Source organism: Episyrphus balteatus, chromosome 1 (assembly GCF_945859705.1).
Source record: "Episyrphus balteatus chromosome 1, idEpiBalt1.1, whole genome shotgun sequence".
Lineage (NCBI taxonomy): Eukaryota > Metazoa > Arthropoda > Insecta > Diptera > Syrphidae > Episyrphus > Episyrphus balteatus.
In genome coordinates this window covers 58,011,137-58,031,038 of record NC_079134.1, presented here as the reverse complement: position 1 = coordinate 58,031,038, position 19,902 = coordinate 58,011,137, and the positions used below count along the sequence as shown (strand labels likewise).

The following is a 19,902-nucleotide window of genomic DNA, read 5'->3' as shown; positions in this document are numbered from 1 at the left end:
GGCTCGACAAATCCCCTCTAGAAACATGTTGTTTTGAACACATATTGCAATTATGTTATGCGCTTTATTCGTTTCCATCGGTGCTTCGAGGCCGGCAAGCTTTGTGTATAAATCGCAAGCAATAGGCTAAAGTTCTTACCAGTCGGCTTAGATTCGAAAAACGTTGTATTAACAAAAGTAAAAAATTGTCTGATACTTTCGCATGATGAACTTTAATTGTTTTCTTTTCTTCAACTCCAGTGAGATTATCTGGCTGCCTAGGAGGTTCAAAATTTCCGTTGGATGACAAAAAAGAAGGCCCCTTCCACCAAAGAGTTGTATGAACCAATGCAGAAGGTAGAACACCTCGTGAGGCTGGGTCTGCAGGGTTTTGTTGTGATGGTATGTGTTTCCAAATATTTACTGGTGTAAGCCGTTGAATTTCACCAACTCTATTTCTAACGAACGTTTCCCATTTTGAAGCTGTTGATTGAATCCAACTTAGGGTTATCATGGAATCTGTCCACGCGTGCATGGCTAGATCATTCCTTTGGAGAGTTTGGGCAACATGATTAAGAAGTTGTGCAAGAAGAACCGCCCCGCAAAGTTCTAGGCGAGGAAGGCTCACGGGTTTCAAAGTTGCAACTTTTGATTTAGCGATTATTATGTTGACGTGAACCTTACCCTGCACATCTTGTGACCGAAGGTAGACCACCGCACCGTACGCTTTCTCCGATGCATTGCTAAATCCATGTAACTCAAGTTTGTTTGAAGAGGTGACAATCTGTAGCCATATAGGAAGCCTAATGCTCGTAATTGCATTCAAATCGTTGTAGAAAACGTTCCATTCTTGCAAGACTTGTGGTTCAATGTTGACTCACGCTCCTCGATAGGTACCCTGCAAACCAAACCTCAGTAGTTTAGGGGAAAATACAACCACAAACAAAGCTTATTTTGAGGATGTATGTGTTTCCTTATTTACCAAAAGCTCTCCCCTCCAAAAATAGAAGTTTTGTTTCTTCTTTGATAAATGGGAGGAAAAGAGCGCGATGTATACAATGCACAAAGTTTTGTCTCTTTTGTAATGGCGGCTCGCGTTTGATTTGACTTTTCCTACATTTTATATTTTCTAGTGAAACCAGTAAAACCTTGATAGCCACAGCCACAGCAACATCAAAAAAATTTTTTCGCTGCTGCATTTGAAGAATAAAAATAAAAACAATTTAATTTAAAAAATATATTATCTTCTCAGTGTTGAGTGTAATTTGTGAAAACTATTTTCTCTAAACAATATCTACCACACAAATTCTTCGGCACGCCACAAAAGTTTATTTCCACCATCAAAATGCACAGCCTCAGCCTTGTGCATTTAGAAAAAAAAGTAATACAAAAATGATACAAAAACAACCACCAATTGATTTGGAAAATAAAGGTATGCTGATTATAAAATTGATAAATTATAAAGTTGTTGATTTTTCTGTCTTTTAGTGTAATCAATTCCAGACATCATTGACTAAGTTTACAGCAGCTTCAGCCTTGAGCACTTAGAAAAAAAAATCAAAACAAGATACAAAAACTACCACCAAAGTGCAGACTGCAGAGTATTTTTTTCTTTTTCATTTTTCTCAAATGGCCAGGGCACAGTCGCGTGCCCAAGGATCCTTTTTTTATGTATTTTGTTTTCAAAAAAAAAACTATTTTGTGTTTTCCAATAAAATATTAAATAATAGTTGTTTAAAAGAATTTTTTGTTTGTTTTGAAGATTTTTTTATTTTCAGATGAAATTAAAATATGGATTTTAGCAATACGGATATAAACCCATGAAAGTGCTCCAAATAAGTACTTTAAAAGTACAAGTTTCAGTGCTTTTTCTGTTGGTAAAAAAGTACTGCAAAATGTCTTTGCAGCAAAATGTTATTGACGTGATATTAAGATGGAGATGTTATCGTTTTACTTTCTCAGCCGACATTGAAAAAATGTACCGGCAGATATGGGTGACAGAAGCAGATTCATATTACCAATTAATATTGTGGCGTAAGAACCCTTAAGATCAGCTTAAGGTATATCGTCTCAAGACTGTCACATTCGGTACAGCAACGGCTCCATATCTGGCCATCAAACCATAATGGAGGCTGCACATGATACAAAACAGAAATATCCTAGAGCCGCAAAAATGATTGAGCAAGAAATGTCAAAGAAAAGTCAAAGAAATACCCAGCAAACGCAGAACTACAGAAAAAACCGGTGAAATATGTACGTAAAAGAAGTACTTCTTTTCCACTGAAAAAAGATAGGAGCTCGGGAAAAAACTCAGTTATATACTTTCTGTTTATAAGAATACGTGAAGCAGCTATCTCTTTCTTGCATGCAAGATGAAATAAATTTCCCCTCCATTAATAGTACAGACAAATGTACTTAAAAAGTGCATCAGCGAAGCACTTCTGGAAGTGGTTCTGATGTACATTTTCCAGTACTTTTTTACCTACAGAAAAAGCACTGAAACTTGTACTTTTAAAGTACTTATTTGGAGCACTTTCATGGGTTTTTTAATTTCATCTGAAAATAAAAAAATCTTCAAAACAAACAAACAATTCTTTTAAACAACTATTATTTAATATTTTATTGGAAAACACAAAATAGTTTTTTTTTTGAAAACAAAATACATAAAAAAAAGATCCTTGGGCACGCGACTGTGGCCTGGCCAGTTGAGAAAAATGAAAAAGAAAAAAATACTCTGCAGTCTGCACTTTGGTGGTAGTTTTTGTATCTTGTTTTGATTTTTTTTTCTAAGTGCTCAAGGCTGAAGCTGCTGTAAACTCAGTCAATGATGTCTGGAATTGATCGCCACTAAAAGACAGAAAAATCAACAACTTTATAATTTATCAATTTTATAATCAGCATACCTTTATTTTCCAAATCAATTGGTGGTTGTTTTTGTATCATTTTTGTATTACTTTTTTTTCTAAATGCACAAGGCTGAGGCTGTGCATTTTGATGGTGGAAATAAACTTTTGTGGCGTGCCGAAGAATTTGTGTGGTAGATATTGTTTAGAGAAAATAGTTTTCACAAATTACACTCAACACTGAGAAGATAATATATTTTTTAAATTAACAGTGCTATTCTGGGCAACCTCACTGATGTCTCACAAGTCACAATAACCTCATAACTCGAGTTAAACTCGATTTTGTGACTTTTTCGTATTCTAACGAAAACCTCACAGTCACAAGAACCTCATAAGGTGTGGTGAGTTTGATTTTGTGAGGTTTTTCGAATTCTGGCGTACCCTCACAACTTGTGAGCCTCATAAAAATTGTAAAAATTTACTAGAGTTTTGACTTTTATTTCCATAAAATGTTTTGAAAACAAATTAAAGTTTTTTTTTATTTGTGATTCAACAAAAATGGAATTCGACCTTGTTTTGATTTACCCCAAGCAGTGTCCCAAACGTTTGCCATTGGATGTTGGTTGTATCTGGAGATAGTTTCTCATCGATGTTGAAATCATCGATGAATATTTGCGACATGGCCTGCGTCGGCGTTACTTTGGACAATGACTTTTTTAATCACAGGATTATGATTTTAAGCTTGATAATGTAGCTCTCTTTCATTATCTCAAGGAGTAGCCATCATTTATCACTTCGCTCAAATCGAAAGTGAAAACGAAGTTCACGGACACACAAACGAAGGAGCCAATGTTGGAACCATAAGATTTCTTTGAATTTCTTAAATTCAACACAAACGCTATATTTTGATGCCCTAAAAAATGCATTTGAATTGGAAGAGGTTGATAAATTCGACGAGTTTGTTGATAAAATTGATATCGAAAAAAGCACATTCGAAAGAACTCATATACAATGCAGATATGATTGTCATCAATTTCAGGGAACTGCCTCTTGCGAGAAATTGACAAAGCCTATAATAAAATTAGTGTCATGAAAAAGTACACCTCTGCTTATCCTTTTGGCCTTAGGTGAAAATTGTAGTTCCCTTTTCATTCTAGCAAATGAATTAGACCCAAAAGAATAATCGTTGAGATTTTTGCAATGCATTATCCACCTCAGTGTTTCCCTTCCTCTTTAGTGTTCCAAACTTCGAAACCAATGTAGATCGGCTCCTGCTTTGAAACGCTCCCCACCTTTTATAACGCTCGAACTGTGTTAATACATAGTTATGTTACACATAACCACAGTAATATCCCGCATATTAAAAAAAATAAACCATGTCTGAGAACCTCTGCAAGAAGTTAAGTTGTTTTGTAAAATAAAAGTTTGGTAAATGGCAGGCGCATCTCGGTTTCTAGTCCAAAAGGTCTTCCGTTTAATAAAATCATCAGTAAATTCTATTTCGTTGATCATTTTGACGATACGAGAAATCAGAAAAAGCTTGGACTCGCTCTCAAGCCAAGAAGGATGACATTGCTGAAGAAATAGCCAAATACGATGACATATGGAAATTCGAATCATCTCAAAGAATCGTTTGGAAGAACGATATTGGACTTGTTCTCTAATCAAAATCCAAACATGCTGCAATCTCATCGCCTTTAAGTAAACTCTTCAAGTTTGAAGATAAACCATTAGTAGTACAATATGAAGTCACAATAATGCAGGTATGACTGTTTAGTTTTTTTTTCGTTAAAGAAATTTGATATGTTTTTATAAACGAATCATAAAAAAAAACCAACAAATAAAAATAATAAAAAAAAAACACCACCAAATAAAAATTAAATCAATGATTGTGTATTCCCAGTAATTTATCTCCTAATTATGGGTCTATCTCCTATTTATGGGTAACAGGAAAGAGGCAGAGTTTCTATTTCGTATATCTGTAAAACACTGTAAGGAGATGATGTAATTTAAACAGGAGGAAGGTGGCCTTGATTTCGCTTTCAATATCCGTTTCCAATCTTTTTTGTGGCAAAGTTATTAACTTTAACCGTGAAACTTTTTTTTAATAAAAAGATACCTTTGCATATTGTTCAACCCCAAACTGTTTTGTCTTGCCTTCGTATTATAAGTTTTAATTCAAGAAACACCACAGTTAATTGCAAGATCGTAATAACAAATTTAACTGTTTTTTTTTTTTTTATTTATTTGTTTAGATATTACATATTGTAGGACATTGTCCCTTATTTATATGCTAAGTTATTCAAAAAAATGAAAATGTAAACAACGAATAAGTAACTTGTATAAATTTACTTGAATTTTAAAGAATATCAATTAAGTCGTAACAATTGACTTAAATCTTAAATACTTAATATAAAGAAAACAAAACTAGTCTTCATGAGTACAATCATTTGAACAAGAAAAACGCACAAGAATCGGAAGTTATACAAAAGTAGCAAATACCAAACGCTTGAACTTATTAACATTGTGTGTAGATCGAATTTGTCTTGAAAGGCCATTCCAAAGTTTAATGCCACGAATTAGAAATGACGATGAGGCTCGAGTACTTCTGTGCCTAGGTATAGAAATTCTATTTGAAGATGTTCTTCTCAAAAAAACAATTTTTTGAAAAATATATGCTGGCAGTGATTTGAAAATGATTTTGTGAAGAGTGCAAATAACTCTTAGCTCCAAAAACGACGAAAACGATATTCCCAAAAAAGATTTAGTAAAACCAGAAATATGCTCTCTCCTCTTTATGGAATAAACATATCTGACGACATCATTGAAGCATACCCTTAATCTTGACAGTACTACACCAGTAGCACCTGAAAACATTTCAGCACCATACAAAAAGTGGGGAACTAAAAGAGCCTTGGCAAGCTTAATTTTGATATGAAGAGGCAAATATTCACTAATATTATAAAGTTTGCGCAGGATAAAATTAGTTCGACTTATAAGATTGTTAATATGAGCTTCCCAAGAATTTTTAACATTTTAATATAAAACAAAATCATTTAGACATGGCTATCTGCCGTCTGCCGAATTGACTATTTATATACTTTTACAATATTATTTATTTTTTACATTTAACTTTTAATTTTACAATTAGCTATTTTTAATTTATTTTATTTATTTATTTTTTTTTTTATTAACAATTATCACATAATAATAAGAAAAAAAAAGTGATTCATCAAAAAAGTCCTTGTAAGATTCTATTTCGATACCTTAAAGCAATTGTACAGAACTGATACAGTTTTGAAACATTCATTTGATTTAATTCGAATATGACTTCCTCAGTGGCTAGAAAATCTTTTCCAAAAATACATCTTCTCGTTTCTCTTAGAGTAGGACACTTTCCCAAGAAATGCACAACGTCTTCCCTCTCCATCCTGTTGCATATATTGCATATGACTGGAAGATCTGCTCTGTGAGGTATGTAGTTAAGGTTTAGAATTTCAGCTCGTAGTCTGACCATCATTGAAATTTCCCTGACACTAAGCTCATCCCGGAAGTAGTTTGACTGCTGCAAATTGTGGTTAAGCTGGCAGTAGACCGTACGATGTAAGGAGTTTGAAGCTTCATCCATGTACTTCGTTGTAGCTGCTTCATCTACCTTGGAAATAATTTGATACATGTCCTTTTTTAGTTTGGAAAGGTCCTCAACATTACAAACCAAATTAATTCCACAATTTTCTGCCAAATCAAGCCATTCGCGGTACCATCCACTCCTTGAATTGATAGCCTTAAGAGCTGCTATTTTGGGTAAACGATAGTCTGCCAAATTTAAGTTTCTTATTATATAATCCACTTGCAGTTTTAATGTTTTCACAAAAAGTGGAGAAATTCCCGTTTCAAGCATTATGACATAGTTCGGTGTGTTGGCCGGCAAATAGAATGCTCGTTTAATGTAGAAGCGCAATAGCTTTTCAACAATCTCATAATATTTGCTTCCCCAAGTTTGTGCAGCGTAAAGCATAATGGATTCTGCTACCGTTTCAAAAATTTTGTATTTGCTACTATGAGCCACAGATTTGTTCATGAAACATCTTTTCCATGTGAGGTTTATCGCCATTTTCGCTTTATTGAGCTTTTCACTAAAGTGTTTCTCCATACTTAAGTTCTTCGTGAAGGTAACTCCTAAGTACTTAAACTCTTTGACCACTTCAATCAATTCTCCATTGAATTTCCACTTTTCGTTTGCGCAATTTCGCCCTCCATATTTTTTGAAGATCATCACTTTCGACTTCTCTAAATTGACAATTAATCCCCAACGTTTGGAATATTCGTGAATCCGATTAATCATTAGTTGAAGTGATTCAGGAGTATATGCGAGCAGCACAATGTCGTCTGCAAATAGCAGAGCTTTAATCAGCGTCCCCGCATAAACAATACCTCCGGGCAACCAGTCGATTAGATCCTCTATGAATATTGCAAATAAAAGCGGGCTTAGTGTGCAACCTTGCCTAACCCCTGATGCAAATTGGAACCAATCAGACTTATCTTCACCATTCCACACAGCAGCTCGAGTGTCTTCATATAAATTTTCAATTAGCCTGACAAATTTCAGAGACATTCCTTTTTCGAACAGCTTATAGATTAGCGATTTACGATCCACAGTGTCGAACGCAGCTTTCCAAGCTTCCCAAGATAAAGTTTCATCAAGTATGAAACCCAAACTCTTTACCTTACTCTGGTAAGGAATAACAACATTATCCAACACAACCGGATCCAACATGAAACTCACTGGCCTAAAATAAAAAGCAATGGCCTGCGATTTGGCTGGGTTCAATTTCAATTTATTTTCTAAAGCCCAAGAGTGAACAGAAAGAAGATCAGAATTAACAGAAGTGAGGAAGGAAGAAACTTCACTTATCGAACAAGAAAAAAGTAACTGCACGTCATCTGCAAACAGATGAACAAGCGAAAAAGAAGTTGCATTATGGAGGTCATTTATAAATATAGAAAACAGAATTGGCCCTAAAATGGATCCCTGGGGAACTCCTGATGTAATTTCTATAAAATCTGATTTATTCTCACCAACACAAACATATTGAGACCGTTGCGATAAGTATGAAAGTATTAAATTACAGGCGCTATTAGAGAAGGAAAAATATCGATTGAGTTTGTAGCAAAGACGAATATGGTTCACACTATCAAAAGCCTTGCTGAAATCTAAAAGTAACAATAAAGAAACATATTTACGATCCATATTCATCTTAATTGTGTCGGTTAAATCAATCAGAGTTGTAGTTGTACTATGAAACTTTCGAAAACCAGATTGATTGCAAAAAAGTAAGTTATTTCGAATAAGAAATTCATTGATTTGCCATTTCATCAAAATCTCTAAAATTTTTGAAGTGGCCGGCAATAAACTAATGGGCCTAAAATCTGACGGTTCTTGAGGGTTAGATTTTTTTCCAACTGGAATAATTTTTGCACATTTCCAAGCTTGAGGATACGAAGAAGTGGTTAAAACTGTGTTAATTACATGCAACAAATGGTGAGATATCCAAGCAAAAATGAACTTAATGAATTTTATTGGAATATCATCAAAACCAGTAGCATTAGATTTGATAGAAAACAATGCATTGTATATCTCGTCAAGGGAAACACAACGAAAAGAAAAGGCATTTTCAATTTCAGGTACAAATTCAACATCATTTTCACTTGTGTTACTCTGAGATTGAGAGAAATAAGAATTAAGAATTGCCGGGTCTAAATTTCCAAAGTCCATTTCATTGTCCTTAAGGCCAATAGTGTTAATTTTTTTCCAAAGATCTTTGCTGGATTGAACACATTCAAACTTACGAATGCCATATTCCCTTTTTAATGCTCTTATTTCACTTTTAACTTTGTTTCTGTACTTACAAAATGTTTTCCATGTATTCTCAGAGGGACTGCCACGATACGCTCTAAAAGAAAGATCCCTTAAATTAATGGCATTGGCACAGGTGAAGTAAGAGGATTAACTTTTTTATTAGGTCTAATAGTTTTGAGAGGCACAAAAGACTCAAACAAATACTTCAAGTTAGTGTTCAAGAAATCAACTTGAAAACTGGAATCATTCGTACTATAAAGGACATTAAAATTGATCTTCGACATACTGGCATATAATTGATTAGTATTAATCGAGCTAAAATCTCTTATTTTAATTTCAAGATCAACTATTTCTGGAATTATATCTAAAGAAATAAAAATAAAAGCATGTTTTGAAATAGCTGGTATCCAGAACTGATCTTTATATTGTACTGAATCAGGGTTATTTACTATTATAAAATCCAATAAAGAGGTATTCGAGTGGAAACTATCAAAATGCGTTGCAATATTACTGTGAATTGTGTGCATGTTACACCTACTTAACAAATTATCACAAGATATCTTTTTGTTGCTATCGAAAAGATTGTAATTGAAGTCACCCATGACATAGACATGGCTATATTTTTGAGTGAAATCTGTCAAAATAGGTTCAACTTTTGAAAATTCTCCTTTGGGAAGATAAATGACACCTATGAGAATTTTACTATTGCCAGAGGAGATTTCCGCAAATATGAACTCTATACCAGGTTCTGTACATTTCAATATTTTTGTAGGTCGAATTTGATCGTCAATATACAATGCCACACCACCACCTCTTAGCCGCGGTCTGTCATTTCTATAAACTTTGTAACCTGGAATACCTACAGACAAATCACTGTGATAACTCTTGAGCCATGTTTCAGATACACCAATCATGTCTAAATAGTGGCCACTAAGAACGGATTTGATTTCATTTTACTTGGAACTTTTGTTGTTGAGACAAAAACTTTGGCAGTTAAAATGGCCAATATTAAGATAGTTTTTCCGATGCTTGAGCGTATCTCTGAGATAACTTGAGTCACTTGACTGTGCTCCCAAAATAAAATCATCCATTGATAAGTTATACAAATTGATTATGAGATGAAAGTTAGTTATTAAAAAAGGTAATAAAGAAAGAAAATGTAAAAAGTTGTTACGATTTTTCAATTTATTTAATAAACAAAAATAAAATATTTAAGTATTAGGATATTCAAAATTCGATATTCAATTAACTTACAACAATAATTCATTAGGGCAAATATGTGCCCGCCTTTTTAATAGAAAAATAAAAGATTAAAGAACTTGAATTAATTTCATAATGTTAAAAAACAAAGATATCTTTATGTATGAGAAACAAAAATATAGAGAGGATAAATTGAGGAAGATACAAAATGAGAGAAAAAAAAAAAATAATAATAACACATTGTGTAAATACAATAAAAAAAAAAAAAAAAAAAAAAAAAAAACATTATGCAATTTATAGGATAATAAATAATTCAACGACGCAATGTGCGCTTTGTAATGTTGGCTCCAACTCCAGGTGTAGATTTTTGATTCGATGAAATCTTCGATGCTTTTGATTTTCCAACAGATTTTTCTTTATGGTCAGCAGATTCATTGATAAATATGACATCTTGTTCAGAATTAGAATTAGCGACGACAGGATTTGAAGAATCAGATTTTGTTTCGATGTTTGCGACAGCCGAATTGTAGTTCGGAATATCAGATTCGGAGTAAATAGATTTTATAGATCCATCAAGATTTATAACTTTAAAAAATTTAAACCCAGAGCTAAAGGATTTTATTTTTCCATTTTTCAACAGATCGACACAAATCTTACGAACACTGTACATTTTTTTTGTTAAATTGTCATTGAGAAACACTCTAGATACAATACCCAATTCAGGACATATTTTATCCAATGTGAGCGATGGTGATTGAGCAAAATAGTTTTTCATGACACGATCTCTTGTTGTTATTGATAAAAACTTAATCAGCAAAATTTTTGAATCACTTGATAGTCTAAAAACTTTGGAAAAATCTTCAGCCCTTATGTTAACATTGAGATAGGAACAGAGCTTTATTGCAAAGACGAAAATATCCATTTCTATTTCAGGACACCCCGACACTAAGATATCTAGTCTTTTGTTCGTAAATTCTATTATTTCAGAGCACTCACAACTTTGAGACTTAGGAATTGAGTTCAATTTAATTTTAATGTCCAAAATCTCATTATTTACGCACAACATTTTTGTCTCCAATTGGTCTGAGACTTCTTTAGACACAATTTCAGGTAAGTCTTTTTTTATGTCATCAGCAACCGAGTTCAAGCGCACATTCATTTGAGTGAATAGTGATTAAATTGTTTTGATATCATGACAGGTGAATCGGAGACAGAACAATTTTCACACAGAAGAATAGGTTCATCGTCAGTAGCATTGGCTAGAGCTAAATTGCAGCCCAAACAATTCGGCATAGCTTAGGTTTACCGATCACTCTTGTTTATTTTTTTTATTACAAAATGTATGTACTTTATGTTATTGACTAGCACTGCACTGCAGGGAGGTAATTGAAAAAAAAAAAAAAAAAAAAAAATATACAAAAAAAAAAAAAAAAAAAAAAAAAACCAGTTTCGATCTCAGAGAGAGCACTGGGTGATTTATGTGAGAGAGTAAACCACATGCACTTGTTGGTCTTATCAATTTAATGAAAATGATAATTACAGGGAATTATTTATTTAAGGAAAACTGCAATTACAAAAGATCTTAATAAATTTTTTTTCATTTATTGTATTCACAGTACTTTAATTAATAAGTTTAGATAGTTTCAATAAACTTTTAGGTTGAAATTAGGTCAATTAAAATTTTTTTTGGCAGAGCACACAAAGCACGTTGCTTATTCGTTTGACATTTTCAACTTTTTTGTTTCTCTGCATTACTAACTGGTACCCAAGGATCTTGATTTAAACTAAAGGTTTGTCTTGCTTGAGTTGATTTATGGACGGAACCTACAAATTCATTATTAAAAAGATTATTCATATGAACCTCAGAGATTAAGTATTTAGATTAGACGGTTTTGGTTTAATGTATAAGATTTCATGTTTTTTTGTTTATAAAATTCTAAATACAAATTAACAAACAACAATAAAAAATTAAAACAAACTTAGAGTACAGACGACCTAGGTTGCAGTAGATTTTTTTTTAGGTCCAATTGAATCACTGGATTGTACGCTCAACACTGCACTGCCAATTGTATTGCTCGTCACAACTGGTTTAATTAAATTGTCCAAATTCACTAACGCTCAGTTTTGGCCCAAGAAAGATTGTGGTTTTTTACAATGATGGCTTCTTGTTGATAATGGATCCAATTTATCCAGAAGTAATGCTAAATTTTAGAAGTGTTGACTTGATGAAAAGGTACAGACTTCTCTCGGTCGATAAATGCTTTCTTTCCTTTACCCTATAAAATATTTTGATTAGTCAATGTGAGTAGATTAAAAAATATATCTTCTTACCATGTCTTAATTGTTTTTATTTTTATAATTCGAAGATATAAATCCAAAAGTGTGCATATTGATTTTTTTTTATTTTATTTGTTTTGATCAGCTGGCTGTCATACTTAGAAACTCACCTCATTCTGTGGTGAATTTTTTGTGAGGTTTCTTATGAGGTTTTTCGCAGAATACCAAATTGTGACAACCTCATAAGAAAACTCACAAAAAAAACCTCACAAAAAATTGTGACTTGTGAGCATCACAACTCCAGAATAGCCCTGTAAATTGTTTTTATTTTTATTCTTCAAATGGAGCAGCGAAAAATTTTTTGATGTTGCTGTGGCTGTGGCTATCAAGGTTTTACTGGTTTCACTAGAAAATATAAAATGTAGGAAAAGTCAAATCAAACGCGAGCCGCCATTACAAAAGAGACAAAACTTTGTGCATTGCATACATCGCGCTCTTTTCCTCCCATTTATCAAAAAAGAGTTTATTTTTTCAGTAGAAACAAAAATTCTATTTTTGGAGGGGAGAGATTTTGGTAAATAAGGAAACACATACATCCTCAAAATAAGCTTTGTTTGTGGTTGTATTTTCCCCTAAACTACTGAGGTTTGGTTTGCAGGGCGTGGTGAGGTAAGAAATAATGATTTTTGTCAACGAGAGATTCTTTTATTTCTACCATGTGACCTAATTGCAAATATTCTTCAAGACACGCTGTGTATTGGTGACGTAGATTGATGTTTGTAGCAAGACGTTTTTCCAGGCTCATAAAACGTTGGAGTGCACCTTCATAAGACCTTCCTAATTTTGGAAATGTGTTTCCTTCAAATGGAAGAGCCACCTGGTAATGGAAATCTGCTGGCTTTTTAACATTCCTCGTGTAAATTTCTTCACATTCGATATTTTCTAGGGTATCAATGGATTTTTACCGAACTGTATAACCCCTGCAGGTGTTATTACCCACTTTTAAAAGTGGCAATAACACCTACTTCGAAAAGGCATAAAGCCCCACCGTTGTGTTTTCATTCTGAATGTGAATAATAAGCACTTTCACTTGTCATAAGGCATTTAAAAATTGAGGAACGTATGGGGGGCATGCTGCCCCCCTGCAACCCCCCTGCTCACTATAGGATTTGGAGTGTATGGCGCGTAGCATTTCAATTTTTTGGTGTTCGATCGTATAAAGTGGGGCAGTTAAAATTGGAAAAAAAATAAGAAAAGGCTATAACACCCGCAGGTGTAATTGCCATATTAAAAAGGAAATAAAGCCTGCAGGGGATATCTCCTTTTCATTTAGGTAACAACACCTGCAGGGGTTATTGCCGCAGGTGTTATTGCACTGCACCGAAAAATATAGTCACCACACGTATCAGTTAACATTGACAATAACATATCTTTAACTTAGTTTTAACTCTTTATTTATATAGTTTTTCGACTTTATTTTGCGCAAGAAATCATTTTCCGTGTATAAATTAATAAAAGTACTTGAAAAATCCCGAGCACAAGGTAAACATTGAATGTTCACAACAATATTCTGTCAGGTAAAATTGACGAAAGTCAAATTTTGTTGATTCTCATCAATGTATCAATTTTACTTGTGACTAACATTGATGGCCCTGCGAACGATCAATATTACCTGAAACGAGACTCGTTCAAGTAAAATTGACAGGCAACATTGATGGTGTGTAGGGACCTCATGATTGAATTTCCTTCCACGATACGAAAAAGTTTAGTTTGAAAACGGTGTAAATCTTCCCTTCTGACAATGAAATGTACTTGAAAACGCATACTTTAAGTGCATGCTGTGGTAAGATGTATTCACAAAAAACATTCATAAACCAGACAATTTGGTAAAAGCTAACAAGATCTATAAACAGATCCACATAATGGCTGTGGGTCCTTAGTCCATCATGAGAATTTTGCGTAGTCTTTTGTGTTATCACAATGGAACCATAAGGGTGTAAGTGTGTCACTTTTTTTTAGACATTTATTAATAGTTGGTATAAAATTTTCAGAGAACCATTTTTTCGAATATTAAAAAAAGTCTTGATATCTATAAATGATTAAACAAAATTTACAAAACCAAAAATTAGGATTAGAAAAAAAAATTGTGTGCACCAATTTTTCTAAAATACCTATGAATAGTAAATAAAATACGTAAAAGACCATTTCAAGAGCTTTAAATCCATGGGCTCATTAATTTGGAAACAAACACGAACACAATAGTTTCTTAAATAAAATGGAAAAATAAATTCAGGGCAAATAAGGCCAGGGTTTGCCAAATGATACGAGTTTTCCTGATTTTCTTATTTCTATTTATTATTATTATTTATTTTATTTCTATTATAATTTGGTTTTACAATTTTGGTAGATATAAAAAAAATTATGAGATGGCTTGGTTGCCGTCTGCAAGATTGAACGTTTCTTAGTTAAATTTTAATTTTTAAAAAGTAGATAAGTGGTTATAAGTATGTATTTTCATAAAATAATATTAGCTTAATTTATTTCTTATTTCTATCTGCTTTGAAATTTTTTTCTCTCCTTAAACCCCTCTCCAATCCAAAAGCTCTAGCTGACATCAATTTTAATTTTCAAAAAAGTAGGTACATAGGTACCAGAGAACCAAACGAGTCGAGTATTGTTTACGAACATTGAGTACTTACTCGAAAAAAACGATCTCGAACAAACAGAATCAACACAACTCAAATATGTTCGAGCTTTCCTGTTTAGGAGTATGATGACTCGTAAGTAATCCTACATTTCAAACGAGTTCAAACGATCATTTTTCTTTTCGAGTAAAATCGAGTAAAATGATCGTGAACAAAATGTTTATGATCAATGTGATCGAAATTACTCGAACTGGAAAGGAAATGTTCATAGTGTTCGAAGGTGGTTTTTCTTGTAGCATAAATAAAAGAGATCAGTTTGGTACACAAAAGCAAGTTACATTTTTTTTATTTAAATTAATTAATTTGACAAGATAATGAAATGAAGAATAAAATTAAATTAAATACAGAAAAAAAAGAAAAATTAAATAAATCTTAATGCTAGATAAAAAAAATTGAATAAATTAAATTAAGTTAAAAATTATGACACTTGTATTTATGAAAAAAAAAAATATTTAAATTTTATTTATCTTTAAGTTTGAATTCGCAATCATCAAATTATTTACAGTTTCTGGGTTCAACCTCGATCGTTTTTCTTTAATTATATTTCCAGCCTGTGAAAATGCTCGTTCTGATGCTGCTGATGTTGCGGGAATACAATTCAAGATTTTATGTGCTTGCATTCTTCAAAAAAATGTTTCATCTGAGGTGTTTCAGCACTCGCTTTCTCCAAAACATTGTGTAAAAGATGACCGAAGCAATTGAAACGAAGATTATTTTCCAAAGCTTTGATGACATTGTATCCTCTGTCAGTAACAAAACGAACATAATTTATATTGTCTGTGATTCCATATTCCAAGAAAATAGTTTTTATTTTGTCAAAAATATTTTCTCCTGACAATGGTGCTTCAATTTCATCGGCAGCCAATACTCGTTCAAATAAACTTTCATTTATTATGTAATGAATAGTAAGCGCCAGGTAGGATCTCATTTTAAAGCTGTCAGTCCACAAATCTGTTGTTGCCGACAAGTTTTTAACAAAACCGAGTTCTGTTTTGACTGTTTCCACTAATTTGTTTTTAATATTTTTTACATTGTTGCTTATGGTTGTTCCAGTGGGAAGCATGTCTTTCACGTTAACATGTTCTCCGTATTTAGCACCGATTTTTATACACTCTTTAACAAATGCCTGCATTCCAGAGCCTTCTACAGTAGAAAACGGTCTAATATATTCAATGCACAGCTTCACGGACACATCAAAAACTGCTTTCGTATCGGCCATCGACACAATCACTTCTTTGTTTATATTTGGCAAGGTTTCTTTAAAACATCTGTGCCTCAAAAGGTTCGTCATTTTTTGCACGATCTGCATGCCACAAAGTTTTAGAGTTGGGCACTTTAGTTCATTTGAGTGATCGATCACTTTAGTTCAAATCACGCTACTGAACTAGTTCTGAACTAGTTCATTTTAGTTCAATTTATTTTAATCACTCCGGTTTTGTTAGAATCAAAAAACAAAATTACTTTGTACAAACTGTATCCAAATTTATGTAAAATTGACGCATTCTACATAATAAAACAAGTACAACCTAAAAATAACAGATACATATTTCTTTTTTTATAAAAATTTTTAATTTAGATAGATAGATAGATAGATAGATAGATAGATAGATAGATAAGTTCTTTATTTTTTCAAATTTTCTTATAAGTACAATATTTCATAATAAAAGAAATACAAAGCATGGCTTTATAAGCCGTCTGCCGGAAAAAAAAAACTAATTAAACAAAAAAATACAATATTTGAGTAAAAAGAGATAATATTTCACAAAATAAAGTTTCATAGTTAAAAATATGTAAATATAAATATTAAAGAAAAGAAAAAAAAATTTTTTTTTTAAATTATTATTTTCATCATAATGTGACTTTTAGTTTAGTCAAAACAAAAAAAAAAAAAGAAACTTTGAACCATACGGAATAATGCTCATCATAAAAGTACATTTTGATATATATATAGTATACAAAAGCAATAACAGGTAGTTGTATGTTCATGTTCAATTTAAAGTGTAACTTTTAGTTTAGTCAAAACAAAAAAAATTAAGAAAAAAGAAATATATTGGTGGTGGGCTTTTAGTTTAGCTAAAACAGATAATAATTTATAAGTGAGAAAAAAAAGCAAAAAAATAGGAAGAAGAACTGCATATTTCTCAATTTTTTTTTTTTTCTAATTTAAAGGGCTTTTTGTTTGGCTAAAACGAAAAAAAAAAGGAGAAGATACAATTACTTTAACATCTTGTTACAACTCAAAACAAATTCAAACACTCGTTTCGATACTTTCTTGCGTGTGAGACATAGCGTATAAGAGGCTTCCAGCCACGATCTCCGTTTAGTACACCGACACATTCCTCTTGGGAAAGAAAACTAGAACAAAAATAGAGCCTTCGGATTTCCTGTAATATTGGACAGAGTGCTAAAAAATGCAAAACATCTTCGTTTTGACCAAGGTTGCAAAGGGAACATACAGGGTTTAAGTCTGTTCTATGTGGTCTATAATTCAAATCGACCATTTCCGTTCTGATCTTGAAGATCAAGCTCATTTCAGAAACTGTAAACTCTTCTCTAAAATAGTTTCCTTCACCAAGTTTCAGATTAAGTTGTCTGTATATATTCCTGGATGTTGATGTAGTTCCTCGCGCAACACAAAGCCTATACATCGAGTCATCTATGACAGAGATACATTCATATAATGAATTTTTTAATGCTTCCACATTGTCCACTGGCAATGATATTGAAAGGTTATGTGCTACAGCAAGATCATACCAGTTTTTGACCGGACTATATCCACAACTAAAACAAATTTTAAGGAGCCTTTTTTGCAAGTTTTGGTCTGACCGCTTCATAACTTTGATCATAAAATCGGCGTTAGCCTTTAAGTTTTTCAAGAAAATTTGAGGTAAGCCTGACTCTAGGTGGATAGCATAATTAGGAGTGTTATTAGGCAACCTAAAAATTCGCTTGAAAAAATACCTCTGTATATTTTCCATTTCATCCAACTGTTCGAAACCATATACTTCATTACCATAGCAAAAACAAGTATTCACGGTGGTATTGAAAACTTTGAATTTTGAAATTGGATCTACGAGTTTATTAGCGAAGAACTGGGACCACATTGTATTTATTGCAATTTTTGCAGCGGTTGTTTTTTCTTTTATAAAGGTTTGAATGTTAAGGTTATATGTCATTGTATACCCAAGATACTTAAATTCATTTACGACCTCAATTATCTCACCATCTAAAGTCCAATTCCGCCCATAGCCAATTGATCTATTTCGAGATCTAAAGACCATTATTTTGGATTTGATGGTATTTATTTTAAGATCCCATAGATCACAATACTGTTTCAGCTTGTTAATCTGGAGCTGTAGAGTAAGCGGACTGTCTGATAAAATCACTAGATCGTCAGCATAAAGCAAGACTTTAAAAGTGATATCCCCGAACTGAACTCCCCCAGGTATGCTGTTTTCGACATCGTTCATATACAGTGCAAACATGATAGGGCTTAGAACACATCCTTGAGGGACACCTGCTTCACAACTAAATTCTCTAGATACTTTTCTACCATTCTGAACAGATGCCATCATGTTTTCGAGAATTTTTTCGTAGACTCTGATAAATTTAGTAGATAAGCCAATTGATGAGAGCTTATAAAGTAAGGACCTCCTATTAATAGTGTCAAAAGCCGCTTTTAAATCAACGAAAAAGGCATATAAGTTCTTTTTTTTATCAATAAAACGCCTAGCAGTGGTACTGAGTACAAAAATTTGATCAATAGCTGAAATGTTGGCTTGAAAACCAGCTTGAAAGCAACTAATCATATTATTATCTTCTACCCAGGTCGCAAGTCTAGCATAGAGTATTTGTGTAAACACTTTTCTTAATGAGTTAAGCACAGCAATTCCTCTATAGTTCTCTGGCAAATCACGATTACCTTTTTTAAAAATGGCTGTAATTCGAGACAGACGAAAATTTTCAGGAACTGTCTCTTCACTGAATATTCTATTTAAAAGTTCTAACAGATATTCCAAAAACTCAGGGGTAGCATTTTTATAAAACTCTACTGGGATCCCATCAGATCCAGATGCTTTGTTATTTTTCATTTTTTTTAAAACAGCTACTAGTTCAACCATTGTGAGATTGGAATCCAGTTCAGGAATAATGACATTGGGGAATGCAAAGCTCATTGTGTTTATATTAGGGTCAGGCAGAAGCAAAGTTTCAAAATAATTTGCAAGTAGATTTTCATCAATTGTGAACAATACCCTCCTATTCCGCCCACTCAACACTTGTACTGTCTTCCAAAAAGATTTCGAATCCTTGCATTCAACGAGCTTAGAAGCCGTGTTTTTTAAATAAAGTTCTTTTTTGAGATTGCATAACCTTTTGTATTCTTGGTTTGATTGTAAATACAGTGATTTAAAAACTGCGCTATTTGTTTTCCTATATAGCTTTAAGAAAGCAAAAGATTTTCTCCTACTTTTTTTGCATTCTTCGTCGTACCATACAGACTGAAAGGTGTTTCTACGTTGGGAAGGAAGTTCTGCAGACCGTCTAATCACTGAAGAAACTATGTTAGTTATAGAATCTATAGAGTCAGATGTCACACTTGGCATCGTAGCTAGTTGATGATTAAGTTTAATTTTGTATCTATTTGCATTTCTTTCATTCCATTTTAATTTATCATTGCCGGTTGTTTGTAGATTTACTAATAGATTTTCGAATTTGCAAAAGACAATTATAGGGAGATGAGACGAATAATTAGCTGGATAGGCTTCAAAGTCATCAATTATACTTAGCCATTCACCTTTAATAAGACAATAGTCTATTACAGAGCAACCCTGAGCAGACACGAAAGTAAAGTTTCCGTTTGAGTCACTTTGAGATGTTCCATTTAAAACGAAAAAACCAAAGTCTTCAATCAATTCTAATAAAAGTTTCCCATTTTGATTTAGACAATTGTCAAAAGATTTTCTTTCGCTAGAAAAGTGGAAGTTATTTAAGACCGAATTCTGAAAGTCACTTATACGACCATTTAAATCTCCGATAA

At 32.8% G+C, this 19,902-nt stretch overlaps 1 protein-coding gene across 1 annotated transcript in view; it reads right to left on the bottom strand.

Annotated features, from left to right (window-relative positions):
* The window catches only part of LOC129917448 (transcription factor mef2A), a 145,830-nt gene that overhangs the window by 120,494 nt on the left and 5,434 nt on the right, over nucleotides 1-19,902 (bottom strand). The gene's annotated exons all lie outside the window — the stretch shown is intronic.